This window comes from Drosophila sechellia, unplaced genomic scaffold (genome assembly GCF_004382195.2).
Source record: "Drosophila sechellia strain sech25 unplaced genomic scaffold, ASM438219v1 2R_2, whole genome shotgun sequence".
NCBI classification, from domain to species: Eukaryota; Metazoa; Arthropoda; class Insecta; order Diptera; family Drosophilidae; genus Drosophila; species Drosophila sechellia.
Window position 1 is genome coordinate 926,411 of NW_022611043.1, and position 23,438 is coordinate 949,848.

General features: G+C 37.9%; 1 protein-coding gene and 1 long non-coding RNA gene across 5 annotated transcripts in view; one reads left to right on the forward strand and one right to left on the reverse strand.

The window, feature by feature from the left end:
• Window positions 1-9,329, reverse strand: part of LOC116802443 (catenin delta-2) — a 35,443-nt gene extending 26,114 nt beyond the window's left edge. For 3 of the 4 annotated variants that reach the window (XM_032726923.1, XM_032726922.1, XM_032726920.1), the window contains exon 1: window positions 9,156-9,329. The gene's annotated coding sequence lies outside the window, so the exon portion shown is untranslated. Of the gene's footprint in view, window positions 1-9,134 lie in introns of all 4 variants that reach the window. The other variant, XM_032726921.1, reaches the window with a different exon arrangement.
• Window positions 9,329-10,096, forward strand: LOC116802444. The gene is made up of 3 exons (XR_004362744.1): window positions 9,329-9,397; window positions 9,466-9,587; window positions 9,708-10,096. It is a non-coding gene; the product is annotated as an uncharacterized LOC116802444 (long non-coding RNA).
• The last annotated feature ends 13,342 nt before the right edge of the window (window positions 10,097-23,438 follow it).

The following is a 23,438-nucleotide window of genomic DNA, read 5'->3' on the forward strand; positions in this document are numbered from 1 at the left end:
CTGATTATAACACCGCTTTAAATTCGAATAAGTGAATATCCGATTATGGCTTATTTTAAACAACTTTGATTTGGATTTATAAAAAATTTGTCTTATCAATGAAATACGTACATATTTAGAGAATTTCATACAAGACGCGGAACAGGGACTTTATTTTTTGACTTAGATAAATCGTATACCTGAACATTTTAAAAGACATTTTGAGATAATACTGCTTTTAAAACAACTGAACAAATGCGGAACTTAAACGAACAATGTGTAATTAGCGCAGCCGCACCAGAATTAATTTATTTAAAGATGCTTTGTATTGTCAAAACACGAAAATGCAGTTCCTAAGATTTATGTGTGCAAGTTATCCAACCCGTAAATATAGGACTCTGCCCCAGTTGATAATTGCAAACTCCAATCTCAGCAGTATCTCAATTATCCAACACGTTAATATACCTTTCTGAAATCCGGAGATCGCGAACAGTTTCAAATCAAAGATAAGCTATTAAAAAGTGCCTTGTAATAGTATAAGTGAAAAAGTCTATCACCGAATAAATACTAAATAACAATAAAAAAAAAAATGATTTTTTAATTAATTATATTGTAACAATTTTAACTGACGCCCAACGTCAAATATTAATAAATAAAATATATTAATAAGTTAAATATAAAACGGAATTCGAGCCGCCTAGAGCTCACATTTGTAGTGGAAAAATTAAAACATCCACATTAATCCACCGACATCTAACTACTGTAACAGTGATCGTGGAAAAACGTAATTGGAAATTAATTAATGCAATAATCCAATTAAGAAATGAATATTTAAAAAGGTGCACTGAATACTTAATACAAATAACAAGAACACAAGAATAATAAATATCAGACTCAACAAGAAACACAAATAAAACCAAACCAAAATCTATAACCAAAAATATTAAAAAAATTAATACCAAGGAGGAATAACTGAGGGCAATCCCTCGCTACAAAAGGACTCCAACGGAAAATATCATGAACAGAAAATAATATTAAGTCTTTAAAAGTTATTAATAAAATAAGAACAAGATACAGGGAATGCCTTAAAATTTTTAAATTAAACATTATAACATCAATTTTAACAATTAATTAAAGAAAACAATCTAAAAAACTTAATAAATAGTTTTGAAAATTTAAATTTAACAATGGCAACCGGAGGTTCAGCACCAACCTTTTCTGCGGGCGGGCGCTGGATACCACCAATTTAAAAATTAAATTTATTAACTGTAATATGTTAACAATATTTGAAACCAAACATCTATGTTATGGAATAGAAGGTTTAGAATCCGACTTATTAATTGAGTACAATATATTAAGGAAAATTGGAGCTAAAATAAATGCAGAAAAAAGTATCATGGAATATAATGGGAAAAAAGAAAGCTGGAATATTATGACAATGAGTTGTTTGGTTATGCATCCCGCAGTCATCAGCAGCTCATCATAAATTTTAGTTCTTTTATTTTATCGCTCTTATACATTTCTCTGTGCAGCAATAGGTTTCGCATTCCCCATTGTGCTACGTTCCTCTCACTTTCAATATAGAGCCAGCACAACTGTTTAAATCTTTATTCTGTAAAACTAATTTCTTTGCTGACCTCCTGATCACTGATTTGGGTAAATTTTCAAGGTTGCGGTAATCTGAGAGTTTGGTTATACACCCGCAGCCAGCAGCAGCTCATCATTTGAGTTATTTTATTTCTCACTCTTATACATTGCTCTGTGCAGCTATAGATTTAGCATTTCCCTTTATGCTATGTTCCTCTCTCTCAATAGAAGACGAGCACAGCCTTTCGTTTAATACCCATTACACCATTTCTCAAAGTCGATGAAAAAGCTCATTGCCTAAACAATTTGTGACCCCGACGTGATATGTAACATTTCTTTATCATGAACTCAAAAACAGTTTAATTAATTTCGGTGCACTTTTGTGTGTACATAAGTGGCTGCATTTTTCGCCGTAGCTACTTTTCGTTTATCGCAAGCTTTTTCGCATTGCGGCAGTTGCACCCGTTTCGCTTGCTGTCGTTTCGTTTTCGGTTTCTTCTTTGCCCACCGCCAAATTCGTGTCGTGCAAAAAGAATTGTTTTTGTGAATAAGCACACACACATCATTGCTATTGTGCGTGCAGTTTGGGTGCCGGTGTAAACACGCTCGGCCGTGGTTTCAGTTTCTTCTTTGAATGCCGCCAAAGTCGTGTCGTTTTGGCTGTGCATAAACACACAAAAAATTTTTTATTTTCATTAGTTTATTAGACATTTAAGATTAAGATTAATTAAAGTGATAACAAACAGTATGGAGGGCAAAACCAGAACCCCCCTCGGTATGGCCGTGCCATTACTTTAATTTTGCTCAAGATTTGCTCACTCGTGGACCCTCCTGGCTCTCTCAGCTCCTCTGAGCTCGGTAGATTATCGCTGCGGCGAAACTGTTGACCGCTTGCCATTCCGCCTCCCCCTAGATTATCCACATTCAGTCTGCTGCCAAGTACGGTTTCCAGAGAGCTCCGTTCCCTTACATATTTTTCGCACGAGAAGAGAACGTGCTGTGGGGTTTCGCTCCGTCCACTTCCGCACCATGGGCAATCATCCGCCTCCTCATGTCCGAAGTCTTTCAGATAGCTGCGAAAGCAACCGTGCCCACTGATCAGCTGCGTTAGATGGAACGTTATTTCGCAATGCGTCCGTTCTATCCACGGCTTGAGATTAGGAATCAGCTGCTGCGTCCAGCGACCCTTTAGAACGTTGTTTCACCTGTGCTACCATGTCTCTAGGGTGCTGCCTTGCTTCTGCTCGTATTGACCTCTTGGCGCAGGGGGAAAGGCTTTTACCGTATGTTTGTTTCTAGGCTAATAGGTCTACAGGCGGTGTGCCAGCGATCACCAATGCCGCCTCGTTGGACACTGTTCTGAAGGCGTAGCAGATACGTAGTGCCGAAAGTCTATGGGTAGCATTGTAGCCTGAGCGTAGCTTTCTGTTTCAAGCGCTTTTGCTTACACCGGGACGGCATACAGCATGGTCGCGCGGGTGACGCTCGTCAGCAGCCGTCTACTCGCCTCTTTTGGGCCTCGGGTGTTCAACATTATGGTTGATATCAGAGGCTTCGTTCAACTTGGCTCACGATTCCCTGGAGGCACTGGATCTAAATAAAATGGGAAGCTTGTTCGACTATGCGTCAAGATCCAGGAACTGAGTGGTCTTCTGGTTCTCTTTTTCGACGACATAATGTGCCTGACCTGAAGCTACCAACCTTTAGTGGAAATTTACTGTATACACAGATTTTATGTCGATGTTTTCCACTGTCATCGATAAAAACCCAAAAAGCTGCGTGAACTGTCCGACCAAATTAATTTGCGTTTATGGGCACTTCACAACATGGGCACCCCTGTGGAAATATCCGAGTGTATTCTCATTTATTGTCTTCTCCAAAAGGTCGACCGTGAAACACAGCTATGTTGGGAGGATGCTGCTTCCATTGAAAGGCTTCCAATATATAATGAATTTGTTAAGTTTTTGGAGACAAGATGTCAGAAGGTTGAAAACATCGAACGTACCAATTTTGCACTTGGAATCATGCCAAAGGTTGTAAAACCTAGGAAAGCCATCCACAACTATAGAAACTCATTTGTCGCCACTACCCCAGCTTGCTGCTCTGTCTGCAATTCTGTAGACCACATCATTTTTGATTGCCCAAAATTCAAAAAACTGTCGCTTCAAAATCGCTTACAGGCGGTAAAAAGGTTGGCTTTATGCCAAAACTGCCTTAAAGATGGACATCACCTACGACATTGTAATGCCGATCGACGTCGTATTTGTGGAAGTAAGCACAACAAATTACTACATTTTGGCTCAAGGTCTTCGTCATCTCTCTCCCAGCCTGCTCAACCTCAGCTAGATTCTGATGCTCATTCCAACGGATTGCAGAAGACGAAAAAACGTCGTTTCCAATAACTCAACCGAAAAAGTCTTGGAGATCATGCCACAGACCATGGGATTCCTGGATAAAGGTCCTTTTAAATTAAGAAAATGGTGCTCAAATGATCCAGATTCCCGATTCAGAAAAGAATTCCTTTCTTAAATTTTATGATGGCAGCGACAACCTCGGATATTCTGCTATTCTGCACATCGCCCATGAAAGCAGTTCTAAAATGCTGCAAGCGCTCTGTCCTGCCTACAATTGCTCGCTTTTACGGCCCTCTTGGCTCAACTATTGCGGGAAGTCCTGGAGCTTGGCTTAATTTCATGCCTGTTTATTGATGGTCAGATTCTGCTGTGTTGCTGTCCTGGATTCAAGATGAGTCTTCACGCGTTCAAACTTTTATTTCTAATCGCATCTCTTTAATCTAGAGCTGTCAAATGCCATAGAATGGCATTATGTTCCTACTGCCTGCAAATCCAGCGGACATACATTCCAGAGAGGCACTTCCTAGTGAGCTGATCGAGTCCAGTCTTTGGTCGCATGGTCCTGACTATTTTCAAGACAAATCGCACTGGCCAGAATCTTGTCTCGCTCCAAAGGTTCTCCCTGAGCTAAGGAAGAAGGCCCTCGTCACTCTCAAGACCCCTGCCGACATCGACATCCCAACCAGTTGTAAATTTGTCAACTCCTGGCAAAAATTGAAGCATTTTTTTGGATACATCTTCAAATTTCGTTATCGTATCAGGTACCCCGGCATAATTGTTAATCATCTCACCGGAGGCATGAGGGTTATCATTCGTTCCATGCAGATGGCACATCATACCGAGGACTATATTGCCCTGCTCAACAGTCGACAAGTAAAATCATCGAGCTCAACTTCATCCCTCCCTCCCATCATTGACAACTCTGGACTTATGTGAGTTGGTGGCAGACTGAAGCACTCATCGTTGGACTATGACACACAGCATCCATTAATATTACCACGTCAGCACCCAGTCACTCGTGCCATTATACTCGACTATAATCGTCGCAATCTGCATTCTAGCACAACTCGCTTCCATTCGACTGTAGTTCTGGGCCATTGGCGGTCGCAAGACCACTGCATGTGCAGTCAGCAAATGCATAATATGTTTTCGAGTCAAGCCACACATAGGGTTGATTTTCCTGAGGACCGCGTAACAGCTTCACATTCCTTCAAGGTCACTGATCTGGACTTTGCTTCACATTTTATTACAAAAATCCTGTTCGGAACAAAGCACCCATCAAGTTCTATATCGAAATCTTAATCTTCTTTTCTACAAAGGCTGTTCACCTTGAGCTGGTTCAGGATCTCTCCACTTCTCCATTTCTTAATGCATTGCATCGATTTATACTGGCTCGTGGAAGGCCGGCACACATATGGTTGAACAACGCCACAAATTTTGTCGGCGCTCGGAATTAGCTGAAGGATCTTAACCGTTTGTTCCTAAACACATCACATCAAACTGCAGTACATGAATTCTGCATGACTGATAGCATTGAATGGCGACTCATCTCTCCTCGATCGCCGCATTTTGGAGGCCTCTGGGAGGCGGCTGTCAAAACAGCAAAGCATAATTTTTACCGAGCTGTTGGCCCTGCCGTTTTGCCCGCTGATGACCTACGCTCATTTGCCACATTGCGGCAATAATTAATTCAAGACCTTTTGTTCCTCTTTCAGAACACCCTGACGACCTTGATGTACTAACGCCAGCGCACTTCTTAGGCACGGCCCCCTTTGCCTTGTTTGCTAAGCCTGATCTAACAAAATTAAATCTCAACCGATTGGATCGCTGGCAGCGAATCACCTACTACCATCAAATATTCTGTAGCCGGTGGAGACGTGAATATTTAACGCTCATCAGCAACGTTCAAAATAGCGAACACAGAAGACGTTCAAATCGATGATGTCGTTTTAGTAAAAGACGAAAAGCTGGCACTCCTCGAATGGCCACAGCTCGTGTCCTCCAACGGGTGGAGGATGTTTGGTTATGCAGCCAGCAGCAGTTCATCATAATTTTTGAGTTATTTTATTTTATCATTCTTATACCTTGCTCTGTGCAGCAATATGTTTTGCATTCCCCTTTGTGCTATGTTCCTCTCTCTCTCAATAGAGAGCGAGCACAACTGTTTAAATCTTTGTTTTGTGAAACTTGCTCATTTGCCTTCTGCATAGCAAAGTCAGTTACAAATCGCACCGGTACTGCTGTGATGCACTTTAAGTCTTAATCGGTTCGGTACGGGCACTTCAGCCGTTCGTTTTATACCTTACAGTCCTGCGTGGCAAAATATATTGAAATAAAACTGAAATATTAATTGAAACATTAACTTTACCGTGTTTATAAATTGCCACAGCACTTCTCCTAGTCCATGAAAAAGCTCATTGCCTCAACAGGAGAAAAAAACGATTTGTGTTTAATTGGGAAAGAAAAGGCTCTTATAAAAAAATACTTTGATGAACAAACAGTATTTCAAACCGAAACGGTAATGGGTGAAGGAAGTTTATATAGCAGGAAGTTTATGAGCACGTCGACGTTGAATTTTCTGACAAAGAAAAAATTCATAATCTAAAAATAATATCAAATCAAATTTAAGAATTCGAAAATAATATGATGAATATAATTGAAAAGGAGCATTCTAAAAGAAATATGCAACTTTCTTTTCGAACATATACTCGAAGAGAAATAAATACTGCGTAATTTTTACCAAACAATATCCATATGCTATGTCAATCTCTGATTTCGTTAATAATGAAATCGATAAAATGCTAAAGGAACAAATTATAAGACCAACAAGCCCTTATAATTCACCAGTCCTTGTAGTACCCAAAAAGGGTCAAAATGATGATAAATTTCTAAAACATCGACTAGTTATTGACTATACAAAATTAAACGAAAACACAATACCGGACAGATAATCGATACAAGACCCGTCCATAATATTATCTAACTTAGAAAATTCAAAATATTATTTCTCAACAATTGATTAGGAATCAGGATTTCACCAAATTTTAATGAAAGAGTCGTATATTGAAAAAACCACCTTTTTTTTATTAACAACGGGCAATTTGAGTTCTTTCGTGTGCTATTTGGGTTATCAAACGCACATAGAATATTCCAAAGAGCAATGGATGCTATACTAAGAAAACAAGTCGGAAAAACTGGCCGCGCTATATTTCACAACAAGCTAATATGAAAATCCAAAAATCCAAATACTTTAAATTAGAAACAGCGTTTCTTGGTTATGTTTCTCACAATAATTAAAACAGATCCTGAAAAAAATTCCACAATTATGAAGTATCCGACTCCATTATACATTAGAGAGCTTCGAAGTTGTTTAGGCCTCACTGGATATTACCGAAAATTTTTCCAAAATTGTGCAAAAATTGCCAAACCTATAACCAAAGAAGATACTGCTAAAATTTCTTTTTTTTTTTTATTAATTTATTTATTAAGGCATACAGGGAAGTCTTTAAGCCCCTTTAAGTCCTTCTTATCTATTAATTCATTTGGGCTCGCCGGCTAACTATAGTTAGCTTTTTCAAATTTACACTAATTTTACTACAATTACATAACAATCACATATAACAAATAGGATTTAAGATAAGCGTCAGCTTCTGCTGACCCTTGTCAAAGGAGATCGGGTAATGAGATCTCTAGGTTGCCTTCTATTGAGCCTCCTTGGTGGGCGAGATCTGTTTAGAGCGCAGGCCAGCCGATTTCTGTGATTTTCATATCATATTTCATATTATTTTCATATCTAAAACCTTAAATAAAACCGAACAACTTTACGCCACAAATAAAAAACCCGAACGTAGCAATGAAAAGATGGTATTCTTTCATAGAAAGTTTCACTCTAAAAATAATATATAAGCCCGAAACAACAAATGTCGTAGCTGACGCATTACCTCGAAAAAAAAAACTTGCGGTGCGTCTTTGTTTCTAGAATCTGTATCCTAAATCGCAACCCTTAGTTACTTTAGCTTAAATAATTCCTAAGTATATCGACTCGGATATTGATCCTGATCAAAAATATATATATATACTTCGTATAGTCGGAAAGGCTTACTTTTGCCTGTCACATACGAATCTAGTATACCCTTTTCATTTACGAGTAACGGGTATTATGACTGTATTGGATTTATTGTTATAAGAGTATTCAGCTTGCGACGTGTGAAAAATTGGAGAAGACAATGATTCTTAGGTGCCTATTTCCGCACATCGTGCCTCAAGAAATTAATTTTGCAATGAACAGGTCACATATTTTTAGTTATTTGAAAGCAACATTTTTGGTGATAAATACTGATGAACTATAGTTGATTTTTAAAAAATATTTAGAAACATGTATTTGCAGCCATTGAATAAAAATCATAGTGGGCACAAATCTCATCAGGATTGCGGATAATTGCTGTAGTTGTCCTATCATAGTTCTACAACAATAGCGCTTAAAATAGATCAGGAGTAAATGGGATGATTAAGAACGAATCACTTGTTCTCAGACAAATTTTCCATATGCCTCAAGCTATCGCGGCTAGCATACGAATTTCTCCCGAACAAGGAATCCTTTACGATAAACAAGGGGACTAACATACAAACTCAAATTTTCATTGGCATGTTCATAAATTGCTGACTGGTGACGGTAAAATAATAGTGTGTATACAGAATATTATATATATATTATATGTATATAAATTAAAAATATATAATATATATAATTTTATTATATATTCTCTTAATGGAAGGCATGTGTGGATAGACAAAAAACTATATTGTGATATTTTTTCAAATAAATCATGGGAACATTATTGTAATTCTTTCGGAATTATGGGCGAAACTGTAAGCCACTTTAATACCGAGCCACTCCCTCATAGTTATGTATTCAAAGGAGTCAGGTATATAATTTTTTGTATTAAAAAGACCTGTTAACTGTATTGGAAAATATTATTGTTAATGCATATTCGCTTGCATATTAATTTATATGTCATGTATACACACACTAATTCCTTCTTTTTTCATACAGTGATTGATTAGTACGAATTGAATTATCGGTTTTTCTTGTTTTATTATGTTACACAAAATTAAAAAATTAAAATATTTTTTTGATTTCATTAAAACGAGCATTCCTGTAATTTTGTTAACACCCTCTTTGCTCTTCTTAAATGCGAATTCCAACATACGTACGTTTAAATTAATATCACATACCCGATTAGGCTGTGTTTGAGAGATCGCGCTTCAATAGGTGTCCATATGTAAAACTACATATTCACAAAACTCGAATCAAATCCGTTTTTCAAGATATTAAAGCCTATAGTACAACATCATACACAAAAAAAGGAAATTCTGTAATGGTTGTGACAAAAGAACTAGTTCATTATTAAGTTGTTCGATAATGTAAGCACAATCGAATACTTTATGTGAAAACAAGATATACTTAATACATTCAGGTATGCTCCGGTAATCATAATTTGTTTTCAATTTCGATTTGGGCAAAATCTTTCGATTTCGTTTTTAGGTGCACTGGTTTTCTCAAAATTTTTAGTTGGAGCTGTTTTCAAGACAATAGAGTGGCCACCTTATTCACAATTTAAATTCTGATGTTAGCAATGGTTTTTTCACCGCACTTTGTCCATTTAGGTAATTAAATGAAATACCATTATTAACGAACAACACTTTTGGTTAAAAAATTAACCATATATGAATAAATATTTTATATTTTATAAGTATTTATACCTGCCTGTTTCGTTTCACCAACAGAATGGCACCCTTTGCGATAACTTTTGGGGACGTACTTATCGACCCCTTGCCAAATCGACAATTTTTTTGCAGACGGCTGTGTCTGCTATATCTGAGGTGGGGTTAGAAAATTTTTTTATAAAATATCAGAGTAATATAATGATCTTGTGGTGCTGTGAAATAAACAACTATGTTATTCCCTTTGTAAAAGATCTATTTTGATATAAAATAGGCATTGACTTTTCAGTTCCGCCAGACGAAAGTGAACGTTTTACAATTCGAAAAATCGAAAATTTGAAAACCCGATAAATGATATAGATTTTTCAAATTGAAAAATTTCTTATGAATTCAATTACCTGAGCCTGCCTGAATATAACGAACTAAGAAAATAAGCCTTTTTATTTGAAATAATAGAAAAGATAATATTTAAAATTAATATATTTGAAATAAATTAATATCTTTACACCAAAAAAATTTGAAATGTAACTTGGTAAAAATTACCTTGGCTGTTCAAAACGGCTAAAAGTCATGTGATTTCATTTTAATTTACATTCTGAGCGATAACGTATAATATATCGTTTAGACATAATATTTTTTCGACCAAACTAAACATTTAAAAATTTGTACAAGGAAATATAAAGGCAAATAGTAACAATGATAATAATTTTTGTATAATACTGGTTACTTGTAAATTACCGCTGGACATTTATTATTTTTAATATGCCTAATTTTATTAATATTGATTTCCAAAAACCTTAGTCCTGTTTAACCTAAAATAGTATTTGTATAACAAAAAAAAATTTATTTGAACTATTTACATAAATACATTTACATAATATAAAATTACATATTTTACATGAAATAGTAAATACTTTATTTATTTTCTTAAATACTGATACTAAAATTCACGACAGCGTCTATCTAAAATCTTATTTCTTTACAAAAAAAATTAATGTCTTGCATAAAACTGGTCATTTAATGAAATTGAATAACAAGATGCGTACGGCCTTACATTGGTTATTGTTTATTCAGCATAATTAAAATTTAGAGCGTACAAATCTAGAAGTAGAATGCGCATGCTTGTGTAAGTTTTAACCGAAATCAATCTATACCCAAAGAACGAACTTGCACTTTTAGAGTCTTGGCCAATTTTCTCGTTATATGATCTAATCTAATATTATATAAAAATGTATTCCCTGACAATTATGAATGAATTTGAAATTTTTTAATGTTAAACAATATTCTATGTTCCCCATTGAGAGTAATGAATCTACATTCTTTTATGCACTGTTGATTTTTATTATTCTTAAAAATATTTTATAAAAGTGTATTGTGTATGCGGGGCTTAAAATGTATTTTACTTATATAAAACCGAGTCAAACGAGTAGTTTTTTCAAGCTTCTTTTGATATGAGTATCAATTATCTGCCCTTATCGCAACTGGGTCCTTAACAATATACATATGTACATATCTATTGAATTATCTGCTCGAAGTTAGTTCAATATGTTCATATGTACATAGTACATCATTGCACATATTTTGGTGATAGTACCTCTCGTTTGCCTCTGCACAAGTGTGACTAAGTTTCTAAAATGCCAGTTATTCCCGTTATGGATTCCATGATGTAACTCTTGGACCTCTTTAACGGCATCAAAATCAACTGGTCCGTCAGGGGTCCGTCAGAAGATGATTCCCTATTGACTTGAAAGGATGCGGAATTTCATAAAGTATTTAATGTTTTTATTATTAAAGGTAACGTATGGTTTCTCATTGCTGAATCCCGACATACTTCCTTCGATGGAACCGTGGCATTCAACATGATATCTAAGGTGCAGCAGACGCAGCTCATCCTCTGCTCGCTTCGTCGATCCTGCTGCTGTATGAATCTTCGGAACGATGATCGCGTTTCGGCCACTGAATCCAACGAAGACTTCTCCAGATGACCATATACTGGACGAGGGCCATCTTGATCAACAAAGGGTGAAAGCTAGGCAGGTGATCAGATTGGTGTTCCAGTCTCCTAGTGTACGAAGATTTTCCAAGCAAGACTTCGACGAAATTCCTGTACTGGCATCTGCGTTAATGCTGTAGGTTGCCAATCAGTTATGGTGTTCGTGCTATCCCAGCGACTGCAACCTCCAGAAACAACCAAGCCTAACCGAGTCTTTTGCCTTAGGGGCAATCCTAATGCAAAGCAGTTCTTAAAAAAGACTGGCGGTCACTAATATATCTATGGAATGAAAACAATGAAAATCTGGGTCCGCAAGCTTAAGATTTTGGGGTATGTTCCAGGTGCAAATGACAGGGCTGACTTTCGATAATATTGGAGACAATATCAGCAGTGATTTTGATCGATTATTAAGACGTTCGAGATCGCATTGAAATACTAACTGACGAACAATCTGTTTCATCTTCTTAACTTGATGCTGATTTGCGAATCGTGATGTTAGAGGGTTCAGTTGTGATCCAGAGTCGAGAAGGGCATGCCAAGCCACAAAGGTTCCTGAACAATTTTTTACTAGAACGGTGGCATTGGCTAGGAGCACAACGTGTTGACTAAGATGCTGCGTAAGAAGCGCATTACACTTTCCAGGCAATACAGAGGGTTCTACCAAATACGTTACAATAACAAGATGCGTAACGGCCATAAATTGGATTTGCACTATGCAGCCACTATTTTGGTGACGGCCAAAATTGAGAGGTCAATCGAGCTCGCCTAAAATTAAAATTGAGAGCGTATGCGATGTCGAAAATAGCATGCATGCTCACAGTTAGTTAACAAGTCCTATCACAATTAAACTGGTTAACAACATAAGTTCACTAAAAAATACTTACTATCGATTACAATTATCGATCCGTGACATACCCGACCCCATAATGATCCTCGATAGGATAGATAATAGGAGTGATTGCCTTGGGTTTATTTTTGACAAATTTTGAAAAAAGGAGTTGCATTTAAGGTTTTAATTGAATTTGTTCCAAACGAAGACCAAAAATTCTATAGTCATGGGTCGCGGAAAGCATTGTACCGTCGAAAAAAGACATTCGATTCAAAAAATGATCTCTGAAGGTAAAACCTACGCTGAAATTGTTTGCATTGTCGGTTGTTCAGACAAAATGATCCGCAACGCACTGCTGTTTGTCGAAAGGAATGAAACACATGGAAGAAAGCCCTCAATGTCCAACGTGGAGATCAAGCGCTTGGTTCGGCAAAGCAAGAAGGAGCCTTTTAAGCCGGCGACGGAACTGAAGAAATACTTTCAGATAGCAAGCGTGAAAACAGTTCGCAAACGCTTAAGACATATCAACCTTGATGCGTGCAGTCCCAGAAAAGTCCCGCTTTTGACTGTGAAGCATGGGGCAAAGGGAATCGAATATGCCAAGATTTCTGTATTTTTGGCGGTAACAAAAATAGCACTGTTTCTCTTAGTTTGTAAACTCAAAACTCAATAAAAAAATAAAAAAAAGAATTCAACAAATGGATTATATCTTAAGAACTATGTTTAATGAATATTAATATTTGGTTGAGTGACCTTTGTTGGCAATGACATCTGCGCATCGTCTTGGCATGGAGTCCACCAAGTCCTGGGACCGTTTTTGAGGAAAGTTCCTCGTTATTATTTGGTTTGGCTTCAGAAACCTTTTTTTTCACGTCCGCCCAAAGGTTTTCGATTGGATTCAAGTCGGGTGACTGAGCAGGCCATTTCATTACTCGGATCGATTTCTGCTCAAACCACTTTGAGCATTCTTGCTCGTGTGTTTTAGGTCATTATCCTGTTGAAATGTCCAAACCAACGGCATTTCATCGTCGGCATATGGCAGCATCACATTTTCCAGGATATCTGTGTAAATGTGCTGATCCATTATGACTTGAATCCAATGGATCGGACCTACTCCATAGTATGAAAAGCACGCACATACCATGATGTTTGATCGCCCGGACTTTACCGTCTTAAAGGTGATGTGTGGATTATATTCAGTTCGTGGTGGACGCCGAACATAATACCGGGAGCCTTTCCCACCACACAACACAATTTTGTTCTCATCTGACCACATAATGTTGCGCCACTTCTCAACAGGTCAGTCCTTGTGTAAGTTATTGCCCTACAATCGATTCTCTCACATCTTGTGTTCCTAAACACAAGTGCCCAAAATGTTGACCAGAGGTCTGCATAGTCTCCGCTGCCATCAACGCCAACGAACGGTTAAGCGCGACATATACACTTCTCCGCAGCGCCGCTGCCGACGCCCGCTGCGACGCTGCTGACGACTTCACTTGATTGCTAGAGACTAAGGTAAACATTTTGTATGTTAGATTTAGTTTCAAATGATGAATTACAATAAACGGTCGCTTGCGATCTACAAAATAAAAACAAATTAACTGTAATTATTAACTGGCGCCCGAACAGGGACCAGCGAATAAACGCGAACGAAAAACAAAAATTCTAAGTCGTGGAACAAAATCAAAATTTTGCTAAAAAAAATTCGTTGGTTAAATTGTGCCGAAGAAACTCCCGTGAGCTATTATAAAACAAAATTCACGGTCGGCTATAAAATAAAACTGTTTTAAAAAAAAACAGATTTTCCGGAAGAGGAAAATACTCATCGGTAATAGCATTAGTAGCCCAGGCAAAAAAGGTTACATTCACCCAGCCAGGAGGAGTGACCGCAACAATTTTATGTTAATTAAACGCAAAACGAAGAACAGCAATTTCGCCGAAAAGAAGAAGGAAAAAGTAGAAGTAGAACGCCGTGAACTAACGGAACTACAGAGGAGTAACACGGATAACAGTTAACAGTGCAATCCAAAACTGTAAAACGACGAAGTGGCGACACACGTAAAGTAAAATCTGAAAAGTAAAAGCAAAAGTAAAGGCAAAAGTAAATAAGTAAATAAGGTCGGCTGCATGCAAATGAGCCGAGAATCCGAGCACATTGTTACAAAAATGTACAGAGAAAAAGCTCTGGGTACTGTTATTAGAGGCCTTCGAGGAGATTTACCTCGACTTTTGGAAATAAAAGAGCCAGCAGATCTCCCACCAGCTTTACATTACTGCCTTAAACTTTAAAATGAAACATTCAGGTCAAACCATGCGGCAAATAAGGGTCAACAGTCGAGTCTCAGAGGAAACGAAAAACCCATACCGGCACTCGCAATTTTCAGCCGTCGAATGCCTTTGGCCATCGACAGCCTCCACCGGTCCCTCCACGAAATCCCATGAGGAGACCTCCACAATATTTATGCCAGCCATTCCCGTCGCCAAGGCAACATGTGTCTAACTTCAGTAATGCACCGTTCATCGCACCCCGACAAAACTATCAACAGCAATGGCAACAATATAATGCCCCACCCCGTCCCTTTGCGACCAAACCACAACCAAGACCAGAACCAATGGACGTGGACGGCAGTGTACAGACGCGAAACATTAATTATATGAATAGACCACACTCGGACATAAACAAGCGACAAAGGAACTACAACATCCAAGCAATGGACACGAGACAGCCAAGTATTGAAATAACTGGGTCCAGTTCAAGCATGGCAGGCTAACAAAGGTCGATACAAGAATATGAAACCCAAAACGATATAAACGGCACCCTAAATGAATACTGTGATGGCCAAATAGACAATTTGGACAGCGAACAACGAGACCACGAGTTGCATTTTTTAGAGTAGAAAACTCCTCACTACCATACTTCGAATGTAGAGTGGGGAGTGGAAAGGTTTTAAGAGTGTTGATTGACACAGGCTCTAAAAAAATTACATCCAGCCCAATTTGGTGTCGAACGCGATACCAAATATCAAGCCTTTCATAGCTGATACTCCAGGCGGTGATGTAAACATATTGCATTACATAAGAGCAAACCTTTTCGATTTCGAAATAAAATTTTTTTATTATCATCGCTGACGACTTTTGACGCCATACTTGGCAAAGACACAATGGGAGCGCAAATTGATTTAAAGAACCTAACCATGACACTGGAAAACGGGAAAAGAGTCGTTCTCAAAGAAAAACAGTTCGAGGCTGTTAGCACAATTAGTCCGAGAATAAAACACTTAGAGGTATAACAGAGAAAGAAATTAAATAAAATAATTGATTCTTATCCAGGTCTCTTCGCAAACCCCAATCAGAAAGGACAGCAATTCGAACTATATCGGATATACCGGTTCTCAAAATTCTATCAGTACCCAATGTCTCTTAAAGACGAGGTACAAAAACAAATATCAGAACTTTTACACGATGGAATCATTCGACCCTCAAGGTCACCATACAATTCAACAATGTGGATTGTACCAAAAAATCTCGGCTCCTCTGGCAAGAAAAAATACAGGGTGGTAATTGACTACCGGAAACTTAATATGGTAACGGTAGCGGACATATACCCTATCCCTGACATTAATGAAGTGTTGGCCCAATTGGGAGACAAAATTTTCTCAGTGCTCGATCTGAAAAGTGGGTTTCATCAGATGCTGATGGAATCTGATATTGAAAAGACCGTCTTCTCCATCAATAATGGAAAATACGAGTTTACACGACTCCCATTCGGTCTGAAAAATGCATCGTCAATTTTCCAGCGCGCACTGGACGATATCCTTCACGAACATATCGGTAAGATATGTTTTATTTATATTGACGACATCATTATCTTTAGTAAAGATGATAAAACACACTACCAGAACCTTGGCACCATTTTCAGAACAACATGAAATGTCAGTTGGATAAATGCGAGTTCATGAAGAGAAAAGTGGAGTTCCTAGGCTTCATCGTGTCCGACAAGGGCATTGAAACCAGCCCAACCAAGGTACAGGCAATCTCAGACTTTCCAATTCCAAGAACACTCAAAGAACTGAGATCATTCTTGGGATTATCCGGATATTACAGGAGATTTATTCCTAACTACGCTAAGTTAGCAAAACCACTTAGTTCGCTTTTGAGAGGGGAGGATGGTCGAATTTCCAAGACATTATCGTCAAAAAGTCCGTCTCCCCTAATAGCGAGGCAATAGAATCCTTCAAGAAATTGAAGAGCAGCTTGGTTTCTCCAGACGTAATACTCCACTACCCGGACTTTAAAAAAGAATTTCACCTAACAACGGACGCTTCCAATTTCGCAGTAGGCGCTGTTTTTTCACAAGAGAACAGACCCATCTCATTTTTATCGAGAACAATCTCGAAGGCGGAAGAAAATTATGCCACGAATGAGAAGGATATGTTAGCCATTATCTGGGCTCTAAAAAAGCTAAAAATTTACCTTTACGGTAAAGCAAAGGTGAAAATCTTTACTGACCACCAGCCTTTGACCCATTCTCTCAGTAGTTGGAATGGGAATGCGAGGATTAAAAGATGGAAAGCATACCTTGAGGAATATGACTACGAGATTTTCTATAAACCAGGTAGAGAAAATACTGTAGCCGACGCTCTGTACAGAGGATCAGTCGAACAGATTATCACAGTAGCCTCAACAATGCACAGCTCCGACAGTTCGAGCCATGGGCTGATACGTAGCGTCGAAGCGCCGATAAATGCATTTAAAAATCAAATTTTCTTCAGGAAGTCCGAGTCAGAGAATTACTCATTTAGCACTCCATTCCCGACAATCCATAGGCATTTAATAGATCGTAAATTGTTCACACCTGATAGTCTCTAGTCAGATTTGAAGGAATATATAAGCCCATCCGTGATTAATGGAATTTTCACATCTGAGGATGTAATGGGGAAAATACAAATTCTCTACCTCATCCATTTTCAGGGTTTCAGGATTATATTCTGTCAAACTAAAGTCAAAGACCTTGTTAACGAAGCCGAACAAGAGGAAGAAATACTCGACACATAACAGAGCACACAGAAATGCTGTGGAAAATAAAGCTCAGTTGTCCGAAAGAGTATACTCTCCTGAAATGAGGAAAAAAGTTTCGGCTATCGTGAGTCCGTGTTTGGTGTGTAAGACGGCTAAATATGACAGACATCCCACGCATCCAGAAATAAAAGAAACTCCCTTTCCAGAATATCCCGGACAAATTATTCATATTGACATCTACTCGACAGAACGACATCTGGTGCTCACGGCGATTGATAAATTTTCCAAACTGGCCATGGGAAGAGTTATTAAATCCAAAGCTGTAGAAGACATTAGGAAAGCCTTAAGAGATATCGTGTTTTATTATGGAGTGCCCAAATTAATAGTAATGGACAATGAAAAGTCCCTCAACTCAGCCTCTATCATAATCATGTTGACAGACCAGCTGGGTATTGAGCTCTATAAAGCACCTCCGTATAAGAGTACAGTAAATGGACAGATAGAAAGATTTCACTCCACACTCCACACACAATAATGAGATGTTTGAAAGGAGATGGAACACACAGGGGCTTCGAGGAACTTCTCGATAGAGCCATCTATGAATATAACTACACTGTCAATTCTGTCACAAAAAAATTACCTCTAGAGGTGTTCTTCGGCAGGATAGCCGGACAATATAGACCAACTTAAGAAAAAACAGGAAACTGACATAGAATACTACAACCGGACAAGAAAGCCCATAAAGACCTATATCAAAGGGCAAGAAATTTTCGTTAGGGTTAATACAAGATTAGGTTCTAAGCTATCAAGTAGATTTAGGAAGGAACTAGTTAAGGAAGACCGAAGTACTACAGTATTAACAGAATCAGGGAAATTAGTACATAAAAGTAACATTAGATCATGATTGCTTTCAGGATAATTACAATTGCCACATCAATAGACAAGTAGAACATAGAATGAACATAATGACTAACGTAACCACGAGAACACAGAATTCAATTGGAAATGATTCGACTTTGACAGATGAGTTGCAGGTTTGCAGAATTAGATTGGACTCGTGAAAGAAGAGATAGCGTTGCGAATGCGTTTCTGCTGAGCGAGTTTAAATTGAATGAGCTCAGTAGCCTACTTAAGAACAATAATATGCCGATTTCTGCCTTGACGGTCGAATAAATGTTAAAACTTTCAGACGTTCTCGCCTTACACAACGGAACTACAATTTGTATGTCATTAAAATCTCCATATTGGATCAGTTAATTCCTTATTTCTTATATTTCAAAACAAGATCAGTAAAAAAAATAATAATAATAAATAAATAATAATTTAATTTAAATAATAATAAAATTATCAATTAAAGAAAGACGAAATGTACGAAATTAATGCCTTCTGCAAAGGTTCCAATAGTCTAAAAGTATGTAAATGTAAATTCATTAGTAATTTAGGCAAAACCAGAACTTTAAATAGAAAGCAATCAAGGTGTCAATGCAGAACACATACCAGCAATAGGGGAAATAGACGACGGGCTGATATTGTTTAACGACTTCAATGGCACGGTGGACTGGAGGGACATCGAGAGACGATCGAGCGGCAATTATGTTCCTGAACGAGACCCAACCTGCACCAACACTGTTACAGTGACTCCATACGAGAAGCACTCGATCTGCAACTTCACACATCCGAGTTGTTTACATTGTTGGAGTTGTTACATTGAGGGAGTAAAAATGTCTTGCTCAGAGAGACAACATATGCAATTGGATTAAAAAAAAAATAGCAGTAGTGCTATTATTTTAACCGCAGCTGTATATAAGTGCTTCTGTCCGCCGATCCTCAAATATGTGAATTGGCGCCACAACTTACCGTTATTACATACATAAGTACAAATTTAGTTTTAATAGGTGGGAAATCGAAAAAAAAAAACATTTTTAAGGGGTGGGAAAGCGTTTTTATTTGAAAATATTTATTTTAAAGAGGGGGGCTAACGAAAAAAACTAAGTTTAAAGGATGGGCAATCAAACAGATTCATTTTTAAGAGTGGACAAACGTTAAAATCTAATTTTAAAGGATGGGCAAACGAAATTATTTAGTTTTAAGAGGTGGGCAATCGAAATTATTCATTTTTAAGAGTGGGCAAACGTTAAAATCTAATTTTGAAGGATGGACATGGGATTAAGAGGTGGGCCATCGAAATTTTTTTTTTATTTTTAAGAGTAGGCAAACGAAAAAAACTAATTTTGAAGGATGGGAAAACGTTAAAAACGAATTTTGAAGGATGCGCAAACGTTAAAATCTAATTTCGAAGGATGGGCAAACGTTAAAATCTAATTTTAAAGGATGGGCAAACGAAATTTTTTAGTTTTAAGAGTGGGAAAACGAAAAAAACTAATTATGAAGGATGGGCAAACGTTAAAATCTAATTTTAAAGGATGGGCAAACGAAATTATTAATTTTTAAGAGTGGGCAAACGAGATAATTTATTTTACAAGGGTGGGCAACGTTTTTTATTGAAAATTTTTATTTTAAAGGGGTGGTCAAAATTTTTAAGTGTGGGCAATCAAAAAAACTAATAATAATGGTTGGGCAAACGTGTTTTATTAATAATATTTCGTTTTAATAGATAGTCAAACGCTTTGTTCTCTGAGTAGACCGCGGTAAACTTGAATGTCTTATATGGTAGAAAAAAACTAATTGGTCGGCAAACATGGGCAAAAAAAACGATTCCAGCTTTTTTTTTTTTTCGCACTGGTCCCACGGCCGCACCTCCCGCTCAACCGACCGTCTCGATTCGCGAGAAGATATAGACGCGATATAAAAAAGAGAACAGGTACGAGGAAAAGAATATAATGTAAAATAACTATGATTAAATATTAGTGTTAGTAGGATCTAATTATGTAATAGAAAAGATAAAATCGATTGCTTTAATAGCGGCAGAGAGTCAAGATTACAGATAATAGGATAAAGTCTATTATAGTCAGAACATAAAACTCTGTAAGGGTCATGCAACTCATAATTAGATCTACAATGATTTAAGATAAGGGCTATATAGTTTCTAGTGAATCTACTTGCAACCGAGAAGTTAAGCCGACTAATCAAGTCGGGACTCTCAACATCCCCACGAATAAGCTTACAAATAAAGACTGTTCCAAGCATAGTTCTACGGTTAGCTAGGGACGGTAAATTCTTATTCTACTGGAATAAGGAGGTAATATACGGTGTGCATCCCAATTTAGGCGCCGCAAGGCAAAAAGTAAGAAGTTTTTTTGGACCGATTCAATGCGGTCCGAGTGGACTGCGTATTGTGGACTACAAACAGGTGATCCGTACTCGAGAATCGGACGGACTAACGAAATAAATAAGGTTTTAGTCAAGTAAGGGTCTTCAAATTCCTTAGACCACCTTTTTATAAAACCAAGCACACCCCTGGCCTTATTGACAATAGACGAAATATGGTCAGAAAATTTTAGTTTTGGGTCCAGAAGAACACCAAGATCATCAACTCGTGTTATTCTGTCCAGAGAGCACCCACTTAGAGTGTAAGTCGTGCGTATTGGGTTGGCACGACAAAAGGTCATAACTTTACACTTGGAGCCATTTAAGTCTAATATGTTATCACGGCACCATATTTGAAAACGGTCTAGATCGGATTGTAAGTCCAAATGGCACGAAGTGTCCTTGTACTGGAGGCATAATTTAACATCGTCTGCGTACATAAGTACACGCGAATGTTTTATTATTAAGGGGAGGTCGTTAATGAATAAGGTAAAAAGAAGCGGACCAAGATGGCTCCCTTGTGGGACACCTGATGGGACTCGAAGAATAGAAGATACAGAATTTTTAAAGAGGACTTGTTGTGTCCTGCCATTCAGATAGCTTGAAATCCAATTTAGAAGATCAACAAGGAAACCTATAAGATCAAGTTTTCTTATTAGAAGGTAATGATTAACAGAGTCAAATGCTTTACTAAAATCAGTGTAGATGACATCTGTTTTAAGATTATTTTTGAAACCCTGTATTACGAAAGAAGTTAGCTCCAAGAGGTTAGTGGTTGTAGATCTGCGTTTCATAAAACCGTGTTTACACGGTGGTATGATTGATCTATAAAGGTGCTGCAAATGAGGAGTGATAACATTTTCGAAAAGTTTTGGGATAGCCGACAATTTAGAGATTCCTCTGTAATTGCTTGCATCCTTTTTTGTGAAGAGGAATCACAATGGACTCCTTCCATATATGAGGGAATTGTGAAGATTCCAAAGATAAGGTAAACAGTTTCAGTAGAGGCTTGCACAAGGCTTCCGCACAGAATCTGAGCACACAGCCAGGGATTCCATCGGGACCTGGCGAATAGACCGGTTTAACACGCTGAAGATCGTTAAGCAGTGAGCTTTCGTTTATAGTGGGGCAAAATATTAGATTCGACTTAGATACCGCATAAGAGTATGGCTGTTCGGAATGAGATAAAGTTGAATATGTTGTTTGAAAAAACTTGGCGTATAGATCGGCTATTGCCTGATCCGATGTAACCGTGGTGTCTGTATTTTACATTTCTTAGGTGTGTCAACTCTTTATTAAACCAAGGAGGTTTAGAGATTGACGGATAGTACATCGGAACACAAGAGTCAAAAAATAATTTAATTGCAGGAGTAAAGATCGGACCAGTTAAAGCCAGCTATAAAATTGTTTAGCCTCCGAAAATTTGCCTTGCGAAAACAGGGAATTCGCTTTGTTGACTTCTCTGAATTTACTTTTAATACCGTACCTATATCGATTGCCACCTCGAAAGTAGGATGATATGGATCTTCAGGTTAAGTAAGAGGTACTACCCTGGACAGAAACACACTTTCATTACTTGTTACAAAACATAGATCCAAAAGTCGACCAAGAGAATTTGGAATATAATTAACTTGCGACAGCGATAAGTCGAGCAAGCCGTCAATAAAGTCACGTTGTGCTAAAGGGAGAAGGATATTCGATTGTTTCTCTGGGGACCTCATTGTGCCAGGTATATTAAAATAACCTAGAACTACCAATTGGTCCCTGTCAGACAGTTTATTCAAGATGGACTGGATAGCGGACAGATGCTTCTGATATTCTGGGAATTCAGAAGATGGCGGAATATAGGAGCACGTAATATAAACTTATCTGTCGGAAAAAGACAGCTTTACACATACGAATTCCGAGTTACAGGAATCGTCCAAAAGTAACTCCTCCGACGCGGGGTAGATCTAACCGCAATTAAGACTCAACCTCCCCGTCTGGAGGGACGGTCAAACCTATATATAGTGTACATACCTGGGAAGACTTCGGAGTTAAGTATCTCCGGCTTTAACCAAGTCTCTGTGAGCACTATAATATGGGATGCAAATGAAAGACTATCACAATACAATTTGATTAATTTGCTACGCAAGCCTCTAACATTTTGATAGGAGATAGAAAGTTTTGTAGTTAGTTTTTTGAAGAGGAAGAAGATGAAGAGGCGGATGGTGCAGTGGTCTGGTCACGTGAGGGAAGTTTAATTCCCACGGGCACCTTTTTCATATTTTTGATCTTAGCTTCAAACTCTTTTACCATCATATTATCCGGCCAAAAATCACCCGAACACATGGTCGAAAAGAGCTTGTTTGGGACAGTTATCTTGAAAGATGATAGGTCCCTAGCGTAAGAGAAGTTAAATTTTTCCACTTTTATATTATCGGCTTTTTTTTTGTCTTGTATATAAGACAATACATCTCCGACGATGTTTGATCAGGGAAAAGCCGAGAAACGAAAATTTGTTTCTTTAGTGGAACCACCGCGAGGGGTTTTGGCCCTGCAGATTGTATTTCTGAAGCGCCAACTTGTGCCGGTAGTCCGGACTCAATGTTCCCTTGTGGTGGTAAACTAATCGAGATAGGTGGAATCATTGGTTGAGAAACCAGTGCAGACAATTCGGAATTTTTAGCAATCACAGGGTGGGGTC